The sequence below is a fragment of the Marmota marmota genome, unplaced genomic scaffold (assembly GCF_001458135.2).
Source record: "Marmota marmota marmota unplaced genomic scaffold, marMar, whole genome shotgun sequence".
Taxonomy (NCBI): Eukaryota; Metazoa; Chordata; class Mammalia; order Rodentia; family Sciuridae; genus Marmota; species Marmota marmota.
Genome location: NW_026000229.1, coordinates 35,415,107 through 35,423,301, shown reverse-complemented (window position 1 = coordinate 35,423,301; position 8,195 = coordinate 35,415,107).

The window sequence follows — 8,195 nt, the reverse complement described above, 5'->3', positions numbered from 1 at the left end:
TTATCATCTTGGGTAGGATGATTCAACATCGCTAAGATGTCTTTTCATCCTAAGTTGATCTTAGGTTCAATGTATGCCCAATAAAAACACTAAGAAAATTTTTGTTTCAAAGTAAATTGATTCTAAATTTCAAAATGAAATTTCTAAAACAGTAATGAAATATGCCCAGTCTTCCTAGATATTAAAACATAATATGATATTACTGTAACTTAATAAGTCCATAGAACAAAACATAGGCATTAAGTATATATTAAATGTGACACTTGAAATTAATGGGGAAAATAAAGGTCTATCAGTAAATGATTTGGGGACACCCAGCTTGCCAAGATAATGTTGTTTTTCTACTTATACCACACACTAAAATAAATTCTAGATGAATCAAAAATCTAAATGTAAAACATTAAATCCTAAAAGTGTTAAAAGATGTGACACATATGATTTTATATCTTTTTATTTTTTAATTTTTTTAATTTTTAGTTATACATGACAGTAGAATGTATTTGGGCAGAATATACATACATAAAGTGTAACTTATTCTGTTTAGATTCCCACTCTTGTAGGTTGTACATGATGTGGAGTTACCCTGGTTGTATATACAGATATAAGGCTAGGAAAGTCATGTCCAATTAATTCTACTGAGACACTTATTTTTAAGTCAGCTTGGGAAAACCATTTAAAATAGTCTGCAAACCAAGAGGCAATAATGAAAAGATTGATAAATTGGATTCCTTGAACATTTTTAAATGAAAAAACTCACAAAATTAAAAGATATCAAGTAAATTATGGGAAATGTTTAAAACTCATCACAAAGGGTTTGCTTTCTTAATATAAAGTAGGTCTACAAATCAATAAGAACACAAACCAATAGAAAGATTGGGGAAGGATCTGGCAGACAATTCACAGGAAAAAAATGCAAATGTCTCTCAAATACATGAAAAGATGTCCAGCCTTGCTGAATATAAATACAAAATAAACCTACCTGAGGTATCATTTTTTTCCCCTATCAGAATGGCAAAGATAAAATTTGAATGTTTGACTGCATTCTAAGTTGGTGACAGTTTGGGGAGACAGTGGTTCTCTTATAAGTGCTGTTTCTCCACATATAGTCACATTTGGGGTCAGGGCTTCAGTGTATGAATTTGCAGGAGGTAGGGAACATAATTCAGTCTATAAACAGAGGGAAGTTAAGTAATATCTACAAAAACTTTTACAATCTATACTTTTGATTCAGCCGTTTTATTTCTATATGTTAATCATGCCAGAAAACAAATAGAGATAATATGAAATTTATATATTTAATACATTGATGTTTATAATAACAAAAGATTGGGAGGTACCATAAATAAAGTTTTGGACAAATAATAATAAGACATACACTTAATATAGTACCATACAGGTATGAAAAAGAATGAATAACTCTATATAAACTGATATGGAACAATTCTCAAACTGTATTGTTAAATAAAAAAAGTTACAGAACAATATAAACATGTGCTATCCCTTTTTGTAAAGGGTTAAGTGTGAAGAGAATATATATATGAGTTTGCTTGTGTTGACCCAGAATATTTCTGAAAACTTACTGCTTCTGGTTAGAGAAATTCAGCACCTAGAATTAAGGCTTTTTTCACCTTTTTATATCTTTTGACTATAAGCGTACATCTCTGTTAATATTTTTAAAATAACAAACACTTGCAACAGAAAAAAGCCTGACTGAAAGGACTATTTTCACCACTGAGAGCCCCCCTGCCTTGGAGATCGTGGGTTGGCCCCCCTGTGTTTTTTTTTTTTTTTAATGTGGTGCCAGGAACTGAACCCAGTGCCTCACACATGCTAGGCAAGCGCTCTACCACTGAGTTACAACCCCTGCCCTTCCTGTGGGTTTTGTTCTAATTCAGTACTAGCAGGGAGAATCTTCTTTTTCCTGTTACAGTGTCCATGAGCATTTCACAAATATCCAGTCTGCAGCATTATTTTCATTGGGGTGCTTTCAGGGGAGCCCATGATGAGACAGATACTGCGGTGTTTTGGTTTAGCCCGGAAAAGGCGGAAAAGGCAAGTGGGAGAAGTGAGGAGGATGGAGGGAGGGGTGACCAGAAAAGTCGGTCTGTCTGCTCCCTACAGCACCCGCACCTTTCAGCTCCCCAGTCTCTGGCAGAACAACCCAACAGCAGGTGTGTACCCAACGATTCACTTATTCGTTTGTGAAACAAATGTTTATTGAGCATTATCATGCACCAAGAACCCTATGAGTAGTGGCGGTAGAGTAGTAAATTAGATGTATCCCTGCCACCGAGGAGCTTATCTTCCAGCAGGGGGAGACAGTACTGGGTGCTGTTTATTCATTAGTTATTCACCTGCCCTTGTAATGTGCTATGAGAGAAGTTCAGAGCTTTCAGATCTGGGAGTGGAGGTCAAAGTAGGCTCCTCCAAGAAAGTGGTATTTAAGCTAAGAAAAAATATTTATTTTAATGAATAAATTAATGAGCAAATCAATTAATATACTGCTTCATTATAGAAAGAATTAGGAGTTGGCTCAGCCATGGGGCAAGGTGCAGGGTGGAGTGGGAGAGAGATTAACATGTGCAGAGCTCTAAGGCAAGGAGCAATGCAAAGATGCTAAGGCAAGGATCAAGTCTTGCAGAGCTGAATTAAGCATCTTGGGCTTTATTGGGAAGCCACTGAATGATATTTTAAGGAAGCCAGTAGCACAAACAGATTTGCATTTTAAAAATACCACACTTGATAAGACTGGGAGAATTATTTAAAGGAAACAGAGGGGAAAGGAATTGAGCAGTCAGAGACACTGTCATGGTTCAGACAACAGATGACAGTGGCTTGGTTAGGGAGTGTCAAGTGAAAAGAGACGTAGATAGATGTGAAAAGAAAAGTAATTGGGCTGGAGTTGTGGCTCAGTGGTATAGTGCTTGCCTGGCATGTATGAGACCCTGGGTTTGATCCTCAGCACCACATATAAGTAAATAAATAAAATAAAAAGATCCATTAACAACTAAAAATATTTTAAAAAAGAAAAAAGTAATTGACAAAATATGGTAATGGACAGGGTAGGGAGGTCAAAGAAAAAAAGATAATCAACATGACTCCAAGTACAAATAAAGTAATTATGCTTTACAAAGTAATTTCACATATATTACCTCAATCTTGTAAACTAGATAAGGGGTCATTATTTCAATTTAATTGGGGAAAAAAACAGGTTCAGGGAGTAAACACTTATTTCCATGAATGGGTTAATGAATAAATCAGTTAATACTGTCTTATTCCTGAAAAAAATGTAAGAAGACTAGCAATGAAACGTGAAATGGCAGAAGAATATACTAAAATGATACAATTGATGAAAGAACAGAGATGGAGACCAAACATACTCATGATGAGGCTAAAAAAGGACATTATAACCTACCTATATACACTCTTTCCACACACTGGATGTTTATCTCTAATCTTTCCAGAAGTTGAGGCTTTCCCAATATCTCGCAGCTTATGGTAAAGCCTAGATTCAAACTTAAGTCTTCCAACTTATATCCCAAACATCTGATTTCACCTTAGTCTTTATCCAAGCCATGCTAAGAAGGTTCTCTGTTCAATCTTCTTGTGAAATCTCTCATTGATTTCTGCTTCTAAATTCAACCTACTAGCTTCTTACCAACCCCTATGTTGAAAACGACTAGAAAAGCTGAATAAATATTTAAAATATCTGTTTGGCAGGGTGTTTTGATATATGCATATAGTTACAGACCTTGGAAAGCTGAAGTGAAAGGATCACTTAGGCCCAGAAGTTTGAGACCAGCCTGGCAACGTAGTGAGAACCCCCATCTCAAAATAAATACTTAAACAAAAAGAATATCTGCTTTAAAGTGTCATGGAAGCACGTACTGGAGGTGTGAAGATCTTGGAAGAAGAGTGCACAGAGTTGGACTTGACCCTGTTACTTTTTCACCTGAGTCATTTGCTGATTCATAATTGGTGGATGAGAGCCTGAGAATTTGAGCATATCTTCTGGCCATCTCACAAGGTTGGAGTCTCAGAGTCATCAAGAATGAGGAGTCCCAATGAACAATCTAGGCTTTTGATTGGGATCCCAGAAGGGCTAAGTCCCAGGAGTAAAAGTAGTAAACAGGAAACAGAACAATCCTTATAAAAGACTAAAACCTGGTTTTAAATCAGTCTTGATTACAGTGCTTTGTCCCATCCAAACTTCCTTCCAGAAAGAAAATTTTCTGGAGGATTTTAGCATAATATCCAAAGCATGACATTGCTTGCAGAGCTCTTTCTCACATTCCCACATATTCATTAATTATCTCAGTTCAAACGTTTCCTGAACATCCTTGCCATGCCAGGCACGTGGCCTGCCTCCCTTCATGAAGCTCCATTCTCTTATTCAGCCTGAAGCCATATCTCATCCTATGCAGTGAGAGGAAATGTGGGCAATCCTGAGGTCTTGGAGTCACTGATTTTGTTAAAGTTTTCCCCAAAAAATCATGTCTTGCATGCTGTCTCCATTGTACATTGTACAATCAAATTCTTTTCTCCTGTTCTCTTGAAAATGCAACAGGCTAAAGATGACACTAGGTGCTTCTTGGATACTAGAAAACCAAGCCTCAGGAGTAGGTAGAAAGGTGGTAACTGCTGCACCTTGGCTGCTTGACTCTGGTCAGTGGGCAGATTATGGTGGAGAAAGGCTGGACAGTGGGTGGTATGGGGCCAGAGACCAAAGGAGGAGCAGAGCCTGGGAAACACAATTATTTTTCCTGATGCCTGACCTTTGCATAGCTAGCCCCAATCTTTCTAGTTATTTATCAAGAGAATGAGAGCTTCTGCCACTTCCTTAAACTTTAGACCAGCTTATGACACTAACAAAGATACCTTTCAGACCAAAGGGCAGACCTTGAGGAGCAATGAGCAACCTGGTTTGGTGGGAATTTAGAGTTGGTTAGACCTCGCTGTGTGATCTTAAACAAATCACCTTGTCTCTCTGAACCAGATAAATTTCTTTGAATGCAAGCAAATGAAACCATCTTTAGTCAATTTAGGCAAAAAAGCAAAAGGGTGAGGAAATTCTGTATCACCCCTAAAGAGAAGGGGGACAGTAAATCACTATGTTTCTGAATGCACCATTTCTGTTCTCAAAAATCTAGCCTAGTCAAGGGAATAGCAAGCCTGGGCAGAAAAATCCAGATACATATGATCTTAAGGACACTGGCTTTCTCTTAAGCTCACTGGGAACTATGGCAAGTTAGCAAGTTAGTGCTATCTGTGGAAAGCTACTTTCTTTCATGTATGCCAGGACAGTTGCTGGTCAGACAAGCAAACTAAGCAAGCCGATGTTAATGATGTCACTGTTTCTGCAGCCCTCTCTGAATGGGGACTGGTGGGGAACTGAGGGCACAGTGGAAAGAATATGTGTCCTATGCAAAACGCCTAGAGGGAGAGGAGGGAGTGCTTGGAGAAGCACCAAGAGGGACAGAGGTGCTTTCTGTTCAGCCTGTTGCCACAAAACTCTTCTTGGAGTCACTGATTTTGTTAAAGCTTTCCCCAATAAATCTTGTCTTGCATGCTGTCTCCAGAGACTTTCTCTGGCTTTTTCACAAACTACCTCACTGCCCTGGCACAACTGGGCTGTGGACGAGATAAGCTCCTAGAATGATAGGGGGAAAAAATGACAACCAGGCTCAGAACTGCAAAAAGGAGAAATCCAGGCCAGCTCAGGGGCCTAGGCATCAGGAATAGAAGGGAGGATTGGTTGCCCTGTGGGTCTTTGTTGCTGGGAAGGACGGGTTCCTGGTTTTTCCCTTCTCTGGCTCACCCAGCTCTGCAAAGTTCTGGGGAGAAGAGTCCAATTGGTCCACTGTAAGTTCCATGCCCACCTCTAGCTGTGAGGAAGCAGAACACCTCTGCTGATGGAGCCACAAACACTGCAAACAGAGAGAAAAGGAGCTCCTTCTAAGAGATGCCTTTACAAGGCTCTTTTATACCTAGAACTGTACTGGGTGTTGTAAGAAAAAATCATATCAAGTTCTGTTGGAGTTGAGGGATTGCTTTGGTGGCTAGGATGAGTTGGGAGGACCTTATTTGACCTGTTTACTGCTCCATTTCTCAGGTCTAGAACATTCGGCTCATAGGTCCTCAATACATGTTAAATGAATAGATGAAAAACAACCTTTGCCACCAAGAAAGGCCTTAACTCGAAGAATTGCAACTTCTGTGGCAGATCAGGGTGGGGAACTCTTTGTTCTTTAAGCGCTTCTTAAATCACGTGAATTCTGTTCAGCTCTGCAAAGTAAAATCAATTCTGCAGGCAGTGACTGTGATCTAGGATGTAGAAGCAACAGATGCCTGAAGATGGTAGCCATCCAAACTCCTTAGACTGCCACCTGAAACTCTTCACCCACCTGGCTCTTGCCTTGTTTTTTTTTTTTTTTCTGCTGCTTGTTTCCCCCTACTCTGACCTCTCACGTCTGATTGACTTGCAATTCCTGGCTGCTAGACTCCACCCTGTTTCTTTCTAATCCTGAGCCTGTATTTGACCAACTCTTAGTCCTTTAGTTTTAATTTAAATGCCAGTTCCCCCAGGAAGCTCTCCTTGATCCACAATCCCAAGACTGGACTGGTTGGCCTTCTTTGTCCTCCCACAGCACCTCAGGTTATTCCAGTGGTGGTTCTCATCACTCTGCATTATAATCTCCTGTTTATTTTTCTTTCTGCATGTGCTTACACATGAACAACTTGAGTGCAGGCCCTTGTCCTTCCTTGAGTCCTCAGTGCCTACCTCACTAGAAGAAACTGTAAATATTTGTTGAGGTGTTAATGAAAGTGGTGTTAAAACCAGCTACTCCCCCCCACCACACACACCTTAGTGGCACACACCTGTAATCCTAGTGGCTCCAGAGGCCGAGGCAGGAGGATTGCAAGCTCAAAGCCACCCTTAGTAATTTAGCAAGATTTTGTCTCTAAATAAAATATAAAAAGGGGCTGGGGATGTGGCTCAGTGGTTGAGTGCCCCTGGATTCAATCCCCAGTACCAACATAGGAAAAAAATATGTACATACAGAGCTCATGAAAGAGTCTGAGGGTGTGGTAGCAGAAGTCTTCCAAGAACTTCAAACTAGATCATGACAGATACCCCACTGTGTGCCTCTCCACAGTGTTTTCCTTAAATGATTTCTCATGATTGTCATGTAATAATTATAGGTTGGAGTAATTATAGGTTACTTCTAGCTCTGTGCCACCAGCTCCTGGTTCTCAGCCCACTCACAGGATGAGCAGCCTACTAGATGATTCCCACCATACCCCTTCTCAAATTAACTGCATTTACCTTTTTGTTTGTATATAATGGAAATATTTAACTTCTTTATTTAATGGATGTACATTTAATAGAATAGTTGTCTCCATCTCATAGCCATTGCCTGAAGGGCAGGTGCTTCATACCTTTCTCAGTACAGAACTTTGTGTGCTGCCATGAGAAAGCAGGTGCATCCAAGAGGAGATAATGATTGGAGTTGCTTTGTGTTTCATAGGACCCAGAAAGGATGGAATATAAATGACCAGAAGAAGCACACACTACAACCTATAGAAAACTCTGAAGGAATTTCATTTCCTACCCAAAATCTATATCATACCTGAACATGGTAGCACATGCCTGTAATCCTATCTACTGGGGAGGCTGAGTCAGGATGGTCATAAGTTCCAGGCCAGCCTCAACAACTTAGTGGACCTTGTCTCAAAAAAAAGAAAGACTGGTGGACTGGGGATGTAGTGCAGTGATTGAGTACTCACCTAACATGTGTGAGGCCCTGGTTCAATTCTAGTACAAAAAAAAAAAATCTACCTGCCTGCATTATTCAATTGGCCTTGTCTCCTGAACTCTAGCCAATCCAAGACCCTCCAGGACCACAACGCATCAGTGGACTTTGAGAGAAAATTCTAAGACTGTGAGGACCAAGATGTTGCTTGGATTCATATGGAAAGGGATCCAAGGGAATGCTGAGAGTGAGAGATTTGCCCAGATTTTCTCCAAGATGTAAACATATAGGTGTATGTAGAGACTTAAACAGAAGTTATAGCTCTTTTGTTTTTCTTTCAGTACTGGGGATTGAACTCAGTGATCTACCACTGAGCTAAATCCCAGTCCTTTTTTAAGGTTTTAAATTTTGAGACAGGGTATCACTAAACTGCCCAGATTG